The 11136-nt window shown below is 42.7% G+C and overlaps 1 long non-coding RNA gene across 1 annotated transcript; it reads right to left on the bottom strand.

Annotated features, from left to right (window-relative positions):
- Window positions 1–2061: 2061 nt before the first annotated feature.
- On the bottom strand, window positions 2062–5555 carry LOC133119536 (uncharacterized). The gene is made up of 5 exons (XR_009706611.1): window positions 4987–5555; window positions 4472–4605; window positions 3901–4023; window positions 3462–3515; window positions 2062–2968 (listed from the first exon to the last, which is right to left on the bottom strand). It is a non-coding gene; the product is annotated as an uncharacterized LOC133119536 (long non-coding RNA).
- Window positions 5556–11136: the final 5581 nt, after the last annotated feature.

Here is an 11136-nt window from a genome sequence, read left to right as displayed (position 1 = left end):
ATACAGCAGCAACACCTCCTTCATGACCCGTCAAACGGGGAATGCGAGTATAACTGTAACCGGGAGGGGTGGATTCATTTAGGGCAATATATTCATTAGTTTTAAGCCAAGTTTGTCAAACATAGGATTTCAAATTCGATGATCTGTAATTAATTAACTTACAGGCGTTGCTTTAGGAGCTAGAGATCTGATATTAATCAATCCAATTTTTAGCTCAGTTTGGTTAGCCACATGTAGAATGACAGGGTCTGATATCTTTTTTTTAGATTAGCCATACAAACACCCTTGATTGACTTTTTTGCAAGGCTTAATTTAGGTTTGAGTACAGACACTCAATAGTATGAAACCTGGGCAGCAGTTCTTGGGAAGAAGCAGAAATCTGTAAGAGAAGGTCTGCTGCCTGGCCTTGGCTTTGCTGTGTCAAGATGTTATGTTTATTTTACATTCTGTTTATACTGCAGAAATTCAGTCTAAAAGGGAAAGTTAGTTTCAAAGTATCCGGAAGAATAAGTATGCATGCATCCATTCTCACCCCACAGTGAACCAGTAATCTGCGATTCAAACTTGCAGTGCAAGAACTTTCAATCTACTCGGCCCGTAGCGTAGTGGTTAAGGTACATGACTGGGACAGGCAAGGTCGGTGGTTCTAATCCTGGTGTAGCCACAATAAGATCCGCACAGCCGTTGGGACCTTGAGCAAGGCCCTTAACCCTATATTGCTCCAGGGGAGGATTGTCTCCTGCTTAGTCTAATCAACTGTACATTGCTCTGGATGAGAGCGTCTGCCAAATGCCAATAATGTAATGTAATACTCCATCGCTTTAATTGGATTTCATTGTGCAGTCTCTCCTCTGGCAGCTGCTGTTCTCCTCCCTGGCTATAAAAGTCAATTCTACTCAGGCTTGGGAAAGCCCTTTGCCATCTTTGGAGATCAGCCCCTGATGTTCTTATCTACTGGTACCACGGAAGATATTGGGAGTTTGTACACTGGAAGGGGTTAGAGGAGCTTGGGCAGGACCATGTAATAACAGCACCAGGCCTTGGCTTTCACAGGGACACCACCCTTCTCCACACTCTGTACCAAATCATGTGTGATGTGTTGTCCTCTTCACACTCATTGTAACAGTGAGCAGCCAACTCTTCCTAGACTGGCTTTTCTGTTGAAAGAGGAATGCACACCAGCCACCTCATACCAAATGTAATCATGCACCTTGCTGTTGCTTCTCAGGATCAGCATCAGCCTGCTGGGCCTGAAGGTCACTCTTGCTCAGGTAATGATCTGTCCAGGTGCTCAAGCATCCATCTCTCCTGTGTCACTGACTGCAGTGAAGGTAATACCATCCATGAAGGTTCAAGGTGCTGGCTGCCACACCTTTGAGGTAGTTGTAGGTCCTCTGCTTGGTCTTTCTGCAGAGTCCACAAGGATGCAGATTGCACCTAAAATGGACACAGCAGCCAGGAATATGTCCACCCCCAGCCTCTGGTAGTGCAGTTAGGCACTGTAACCCTCACCCTGAACTTCTATTTACTTTCTATTTACTTTCTATTTACTTTCTATTTACTTTCTATTTACTTTATTTACTTTATTTACTTTATTTACTTTATTTACTTTATTTACTTTATTTACTTTATTTACTTTATTTACTTTATTTACTTTATTTACTTTTGAAATTGAATGAAAAGAATAATTTGTATAGTTTTAGAATAATCATTAATTTTATTTAATTTTGATGAATTCAGAATGAGTGCTACAGTGTGAGACTGACCTACCGAACAGCAGAGGTTAGGGGTAGACATTTATGGGCTGCAGTGTCCATCACAGCTGCACCTACGTCCCTGCGGACTCTGCAGAAAGACCAAGCAGAGGACCAACAACTCCAAGGTGCAGCAATCACCAGCATGAACTTACATGGACAGCATGACCATTCCTACAGTCAATGACAGGAGAGTTGGATGCTTGAGGACCTGGACAGAACCATTACCTGAGCAAGAATGACCTTCCAGCCCAGCAGGTCAGGGAGGCTGGCACTGAAGAGAGCCAAGGGTAAGGCGGGTGACAGCACTTGGTTTAAAGCAGCCGGAGCAGATCGCAGCTCAACAGAAGCCAGAGGAGGTGGTAAGACTGTTCACACTGACACAATGAGTGAAGAGGACAAGAGACTATAGATGACCAGATGTACAAGGTGGAGAAGGCTGGTGCCCCTGTGAAAAGGCCTGGTGCCATCAGCACATGGTCAAACCCATGCTCCTTTATCCCCCACTGGTGTACAAAGCCCTTGCATCTACAGTGGAACCAATCAACAGGAACATCAGCAGTGACCTCTGGAGAGTTGGGAGCTCCCTCCCCAAAGCTTCAGCAGAACAAACCCTCAGACTCAAGCTCTTCTCTGCCTTTGATCCAGTCACACTTCTCATGCACGAGTAATTGAGATATTAAAAGCTGCTTTTCACCATCATCTCCAAATGAAGCTCTAGTGATGATCCTAGGAGCTCCCGCCTACTGGAGCAGAGGAAGGAGGTGGCGCCTACGGTCTGGGAGATGACAGGTGATCGGTCCCTCAGAGACCCTGACCATCCCTGGCAATGCTGATGTGGAAGAGCACTCCCCTGGGTTCTGTGTCGCTCACTCATCCTCCAGTCACTACAGGCAGGTCAACCTCAAGGAGCCAGCACATCAAGACAGCTTTTACTTTTGGCTGTGGGCTGTGGGCTTTCATAGATCAACTTCATGCTCAAGCACTGCCAAGGGTGTCCTGTCAACCCCCTTTCTCCACAGGGGTGAAGGTGAGCCTGGAGGACCACAAGGGAGGTCTACAGCTCACCCTACCTAAAATTCACCATATCGTGCAGGGCGAGTCCAAGACACTGAAAGCACTTGAGCTTTGTTCATGCAGGTGGATTCATGGGATGAGAGCCAGGTGCATCAATAAGCAGTTGTCTTCGTAATGTAGTTGGGTTAGGGTTAGACCTGCATTACACAAAACCACTTCAATAACCAAAACCTGAAATAAGATCCAACTTCCTACTTTATGCATAATCTCTGGCTCAACTAGATTATAACTTCATCTTAAATTTATAGATCTAAGCATGTATACAAGCTCAATTCTTGTTACAGGGTCTCGCCAGGTAATCAATGGCCAAACCAAACTAGAGATGGAAATGGGTCTTTGGCTATAAGTCTCAGCCAATCCCTCAGACGGTCCAACGTTAACTGCACCTGCAGGGGAGACTAAAACATGCAGGGCAGCACAAGGTCCCACAATGCACAAGCAGAAACACTGGGGCACAACACCCTCCCCTTAAACCATGGAAAAGGTTGTAGAGGGGAGAGCATCATTGTCTGTCCAGCTGAGTCAGGTCTTCATGGACACTCAGTCCCATTTCAGCTCAGTCGTACTGTAGATTCATGACTGGTGTTCAATCAAGTCTTAGTTCACAAAAGCAAAAGGCAGTACATTTACCGTTCACTGTCAATCCAGACAATGGCGTCTTCATTCCATTACACTTGAGGATTTCTGGTGGAAAAAAAATCAAGACCGCTTCTGCATTACATAACAGCAGGAAAAAATAATCCTATGGCTGACATTGCCTTGCGGCTATAAATTGTGCATTTTAACAAAATCAGCAAATTCTGTACAATTAATATGAAAGAACCCAAGAGTTGGCAGATGGACAGATGCTGAAGCATAAAAGATATGCAATGTTTTGAAAGACTTGATTTGGTCACTGAGAATTATGCCGGTACTCTAGTTTCAGAAATCAAGTCCAACCAAAATAAATAAAAATGAATGGAGCGAAATTAGTAAACAAGGGGGAGAAGCACAATGTAGAACTGCTGCCACCATCAAAAAAATACCACTTTCAAACACGCATTCAAATGAGCACAACAGAATGACAAACCTGTCTGGTCTAGTCGCTGCTGGTTTGCTTTGTGGAGGATGAAGCGAGGCCCAGAACAGCCAAACCAGCCTTTTCATGCTCCTCTGAATCCACACTTATGAACAGGGGGCAGGTGTGGACAAACTATTGAGGACAAAGACAGATTTATTGCAAACCCAGATCAGCCTGTTGAAGATGAACTCACAATGCGAAATTGAGCCATGTCACGATGACCATTAACTCGTACCAAGACCCATTTAGGACAAATTATGCATTGCAAAGCAGGAAGTTGGACCTATAAATTATGCAAAGTTTTATAATCCAAGCATGTATACAAGCTCAGCACGGGTTGCAGGGTCTCACTGGGTAATCAGTGGGCAATATAATATCACACCAGAAATGGAAACAGCCTTTGGGTTATGGTAAATTGTTCACATTTTATATAGTGCCTGTATCCAAAGTCCGCTATACAATTGATGCTTCTCATTAAACATTCACACACGAACAGCGATTGGCAGCCATGCAAGGCACCAAACAGCTTGTCGGGAGCAATTGGGGGATAGGCGTCTTGCTAAGGGACACTTCGACATACCCAGGGCGGAACTGAACCGGCAACCCTCCGACTGCCAGATGACTGCTCTTCCCGTCTGAATCCATTCAAAAAAGTAAGAGGAGCATCAATCCAGATAATGGTGTCTTCATTCATTAGGCACTTGATGAGGATTTCTGGAGGAAAGATCAAGACAAGTCCAGCATTACAGAACAGCAGGAAAAATCATCATGGGTGGCTGTCTTGTGGTTATAATTTTGCATTAACAAAATGAGTAAGTTATTTACAATTAATATCAAAGAACCTAAGAGCTATTAGATGGACAGTTGCTAAAGCATACAAGATAAGCAATGTTTTGAAAGACTTTTGATTTGGTCATTGAGAATTACACTGGTATTCCATTTTCACAAATCAAGTTCAGCCAAAAGAAATAAATCTGAAAATAATGGTTACATTTTGCCAAATTAGGAGGAGAAGCACAACAATGTAGAAGTGCTGCCACCTTCAAACAAAATGCCACTTTCATACACGCATTCAAATTAGAACAGAAGACAAACCTGTCTGGTCTAGTCACTGCTGGTTTACTTTGTGGAGGGCACAGCCCCTGGCTGCTAGCTGCAGCTACTGAAGGGACCAGGCTGGGTTCATCAGCTGCAGCTACTGAAGGGGTGCAGGCTGGGTTGATGAGCTGCAGCTACTGAAGGGACCAGGCTGGGTTGATGTGCTGCAGCTACTGAAGGGGTGCAGGCTGGATTGATCAGCTCTTCTCCTCCTCGGCTGTAAAAGTTCATTCTACTGAAGCTGGGGAGAGCTCCTTACCTGATGTTCTTGTCTACTGGTACCACGGAAGATATTGGGAGTTTGTACACTGGAAGGGGTTAGAGGAGCTCGGGCAGGACCATGTAATAACAGCACTAGGCCTTGGCTTTCACAGGGACACCACCCTTCTCCACACTCTGTACCAAATCATGTGTGACATGTTGTCCTCTTCACACTCATTGTAACAGTGAGCAGCCAACTCTTCCTAGACTGGCTTTTCTGTTCAAAGAGGAATGCACACCAGCCACCTCATACCAAATGTAGTCATGCACCTTGCTGTTGCTTCTCAGGATCAGCATCATCAGCCTGCTGGGCCTGAAAGTCACTCTTGCTCAGGTAATGATCTGTCCAGGTGCTCAAGCATCCATCGCTCCTGTGTCACTGACTGCAGTGAAGGTAATACCATCCATGAAGGTTCAAGGTGCTGGCTGCCACACCTTTGAGGCAGTTGTAGGTCCTCTGCTTGGTCTTTCTGCAGAGTCCACAGGGATGGAGATGGCACCTAAAATGGACACTGCAGCCAGGAATATGTCCACCCCCAGCCTCTGGCAGTGCAGTTAGGCACTGTAACCCTCACCCTGAACTATTATTTACTTTCTATTTACTTTCTATTTACTTTCTATTTACTTTCTATTTACTTTCTATTTACTTTCTATTTACTTTCTATTTACTTTCTATTTACTTTCTATTTACTTTCTATTTACTTTTGAAATTGAATGAAAAGAATAATTTGTATAGTTTTAGAATAATCATTAATTTAATTTTATTTTGATGAATTCAGAATGAGTGCTACAGTGTGAGACTGACCTACCGAACAGCAGAGGTTAGGGGTAGACATTTATGGGCTGCAGTGTCCATCACAGCTGCACCTACATCCCTGCGGACTCCGCAGAAAGACCAAGCAGAGGACCAACAACTCCAAGGTGCAGCAATCACCAGCATGAACTTACATGGACAGCAAGACCATTCCTACAGTCAATGACAGGAGAGTTGGATGCTTGAGGACCTGGACAGAACCATTACCTGAGCAAGAATGACCTTCCAGCCCAGCAGGTCAGGGAGGCTGGCACTGAAGAGAGCCAAGGGTAAGGCGGGTGACAGCACTTGGTTTAAAGCAGCCGGAGCAGATCGCAGCTCAACAGAAGCCAGAGGAGGTGGTAAGACTCACACTGACACAATGAGTGAAGAGGACAAGAGACTATAGATGGCCAGATGCACAAGGTGGAGAAGGCTGGTGCCCCTGTGAAAAGGCCTGGTGCCATCAGCACATGGTCAAACCCATGCTCCTTTAACCCCCACTGGTGTACAAAGCCCTTGCATCAACAGTGGAACCAATGCACAGGAATATCAGTGGGTACTTTGGGGGGGGGGGGGGGGGGAAAGGCATTGGTTGCAGACCACTTCCTTTGAGCGCAAGCCTTCCTTGCTGCGGACTCCATGGTGATCCATCTATATCAGGGGACACAAGCAGAGAATATTATAAGCACTAAAAGGGAGAACCTTTCAATTATGAAATGCCAGTTGTCTGCAGCATTCATGGGTAAACATCACAAATCACAATAAACCTCTTCACATTTCTACCATTTCTACCTTCAACAGTTCTTGGTCACTTAGCACAACCATAAAACTGCAAAAAGCAGGTAAATGAATTAAATTGATCACAACCCAGTTACTGAACCGTAACCATGCCAATTCTCAGGGGGTGACTGTAGGCGCTATATATTCACAATTGCCCATCTAATTATGGAGTAAAGCATCAGTTGTTACCCTCATAAAAGCTATTGTGCCGATAAAACTAATAAACCATTTCATGTGGCAGGTTACAAAATGGTTCGAGAACATTTTTGGAACATGACATGCTAAAGATGGAACATTGACCACAATTTCTGTAGAACCATGTCAGGACATTGTTGATGGCAGAATGGCTCAAGAATGTTCCAGTAAAGTTACACATTAGACATTAAAGTTTCATTCAGTAAAGCAATGGTAGAGGGGCTAAACAAATTTTCAAGTGGACCTTCTTGGAAGTTAATGACCTACAGAACCACTCAACTAAACACGTTTTCTTGGCTTTTTTTGATAGTTTAATTTCCACTGTTAGTAATCAAACAATACATATGCGTCATAACCCTGGCTCAGGGAATATAATGCATTGGAAACAGACAGTGTTTGAAAATAATTTATTGCAACAAGAACTATCAACTGCTCAGAAAATGGTGGAGGTTGAAGGCCCTGCTGCTGCAGAGCTGGCTGCCAAGACAGAGCATGCAGAGGAAGGGGAGGAGTTTAGATACTGCAGCCTATGGCAGGTGTGGCAGGTTAGTCATCAGTGCAGGGTACACCTCCAGCACTACCTGCAGGGCAAGACTAGAACCACACATACCCCCATACATAACATCCCCTCCTTAACATGGTTGTTCACAACAACCCAAACAAGACCAAATCTTTTAAAATATGTATATTTTTGTAAAGCAACACAACCTAGACAAGGCACCAGCCAGGATGTTGTCCTTCTAGATTCTTGCTTGTCTATAAGCCTGTGAGTCAAACTCAGCCAATAGAGCAAAGTATGCCAACACCCCGTGGCATACTATTGAGGAAGTCCTCAATAGTTGCCATTTTAGAGGGGAACTTAACACACAAAACAAAAACCAAGAAACATGCAAAGGACCTGACTGACCTTATCTAGCAGAGTGCCCCAAACTATAGCACCTAAAAAACTAAATGATATGCCAGTTGTAATCAAGGGAGAATGGCCACATCACTAGCACAGGTGTGCCTACTTAAAGGGGAACTACTGCACAAATCCAAGTGTCCATACTAAAAGTAGCCTACAGCTACACACAGCGGCCTGACACCAATGTCAACCAAAACTAGATTTTACCCATCAGCTATTCCATTATCTCCCACATGGAACTCATTAATAATCATAAGTGTCAAAGCTCAAGACACAACTCAGGGCAACCTATCCTACCAAGACGCTACATCACTAGAGCCTCCTAAAAACCGTTACAAAAGTTAGGATCATGGACACAAAACATGCCTACTGAATAGGACACTAAACTCACCCAACCTGTATTTTGTTTCTTCCTTTGCACATTTTACAAATAATAAATTCAGAGCGAAGGATGAAATACTTGGTTACTTCTAATAATGCATAGTAGTACTGTACACTGTAGGCCTACAATGAAGACCCTGTCCAATATCCTTATATTTAAAGCATCCCGCCACAAGACATAGGTATAGGCTAACCTACATTTTCTGAATTTATCTACAGAATTACACTTGCATACATTTATAATGACAGGACTAAAAAGGCATAGCTATTCACCCCAAGTCGACTCAACTGCCAGCCCATTAAGCAGACAACGGTCAAAATGCAAATAAGCAAATACGTAATTTAACCTTGACAACGTATAAAATCTTGCAATGTGCAGATATTGTAGCATTTCAGAGTACAATTATTTATTAAAATAATGGAGGGACATCAGTCATGTGGCTGTCCCAGAAACATAAAACCAACTAATCTGGTCAATATTTGGTTAAATTTAATATGTGGTCCCTGCACAGGTAACAATTCACAGTACAGCAATTAATTGGTCTGTCAAACATTTTTAATGTCATGTAAAATCTGTGGAAACCGCGCAACTTCCGAAAAATTTAATTCACAATGTAAAATACATTGGTTGAGAACGATGCGTCAAGAGGCAATCACCCGCCAAACCAATTAAAGCAAATTAAAATTATTTCCAAGAATAAAGAAAACTCTCCAAAATAATGCTCAAAATCGAGAACAAAGTGCTCAGAAGCGCTCCAGTCAGACCGCGCGTGCAGGGAGGAAGCCTCTGCGTTTAACTACTAACGCAGAAATATTTCCATTTCTGTTTCGAAGGTTCTAAGGTAAATTCGGACAATCATTTTCAGTTTTGGAACATTGTACAATTGAACATAGTAAATTATAGCTTATTGGTCTGAACAGAGTAATAGGGAATCAGGTGTTGGGTAAATACACATTACAATAAAATGCCTAATTTATTAAATTGCGATCGTATTGAACCTATTAACACTTAGTGTCCCAATCCACCTTAAATTCTTGTCCCGTTTTACCAAACACCTTTTGGTAAAATGGAACAGTGCTTCAAACACTTCAAACGATTGCTTCATGTTAAAGGGCGGTAGCAATTAAGATGTTCAGTCATTAGCTGCTAATATTTAAAGGGCACAGTGCCTCAAAACTTATGTCCCATTTTACCTCATGTCCCAATTTACCTGATATCACCCTATGAACTGATAAGAATACGGTACACAGTCAATTAGCCTACAGCTCGAGATATAGGCATTGGCTACACGTTTTCCTCTCATCGGCACACAGTTAATGAACGACAATATAACAAAGTACGCCATTATATTACCAACTTGCGCTTGCTGTGACGAGCCCATTACTTTGGCATACCGGGGGAAAGACAAGTATTCACAAGCCTACCTTAACTGTGCTGTTTCACTGGCATTCCGAGTGCAGAGTGCGCCTTCTTCACGAACATGCATTTGCTAAATAGCCCAAAAAACCAAACGAGTAAAAGCAAGTAATTTCTCCATCTACAAGTCTAAAAAGTAGCATAAATTGGCGTGAAGCCCAGACTATGTTAACTCTAATCAAATATGCCTCGTGCAAACACCGTTGATGACGTGGGCTATAATAGTTTTCTCGGTCGGCTATTTCTAACGCGATTGGTTGTTGGGTTGATTGCTGAGTTGATTGCGGTGTGTCCGGTCACATTTTCACGTGAGAAACTTGAACATTGGCTGTGTGTCAAATTGCACACTAGTGTAGCTACCTGTGCATTCGTGTTCTTGCGTGCTTAACGTACAAGTGCGCGAACAATTAATCTAGTTAGAATGCGAGAACCGTTCATTTGAGACGCACTTGTACTATCACGCCGTAATGTGACAGGCATTCAACTAGCAACAGCGACCGATATCTGAAGTGAGTTAGAGCTAGCTGTTTTATTGCAGAAACACATTGCATATTTGTTATACAAATTTGTGGTGACCGTATGCTGGTATATATTTATTCATCAGTTAAAAGGCTTACATTCCTTTACAGTTGATTGCATATTTAAAAGTCTTAGCTGTGGGCTCTAAAAATGCAATGGGAGCGGAAAGTGTGCCGGTCCTCCCAAGTACAACATGATAAGGACCGGTGAATCCCATGTGTACTTGTGCTTGAGTTTGGGACGCAATTTGCGACACAGCCATTGGCACTTAATGGGTCTCATTCATGAAACGTGAGCTGAACGAATTTCTGTGTAAAATGCGAGTAGAGGGAAATTTACGGGTTTTTGGCATTCATCAATATTTTAGTAGCTCCGATCTTTTCGTAGCTACTAACAAAATCTACACCTGCTGCTGACCACGCGTAGTGCTTGTGTAAATTCAAGAATGCACATAGATAATGCTTGTCACTATTGGAAATTTACGTTTTTATTCATATTGCGCTCTGTTATGTAAACAATACGCAGATGCCTTTGAAACACGTGATATGAACATGACAAACAATTAAAAATATAACACATTTAGTTAGTTAGTTGGCCATTAGCAGGTTTAAGATCCAGATTAGGTTCATGATTGTGAATTATCTATGTAAATCGACTCAATAGATTACACATTCTTTCTACATGTTGAATGATAATAAAAAAAAAAATTAAAAAAAAAATATATATATATATACGAATATAGGCCAATAATAGGCTAAAATCACAAAAAGGATGTAAACAATTACCATATCTGGGTCACTCAGGTGGTGTCAATTCTAATTAAACTTCCCACAATATAAAAGGCCTTCAGTCTTAGTTAATGGTAACAATGGCTGACCTTGCGCTCTTGCATGA

Source organism: Conger conger, unplaced genomic scaffold, assembly GCF_963514075.1.
Source record: "Conger conger unplaced genomic scaffold, fConCon1.1 SCAFFOLD_54, whole genome shotgun sequence".
Taxonomy (NCBI): domain Eukaryota; kingdom Metazoa; phylum Chordata; class Actinopteri; order Anguilliformes; family Congridae; genus Conger; species Conger conger.
Note: the sequence above shows the minus strand (reverse complement) of the source record. Positions and strands in the feature narration are given on the sequence as shown.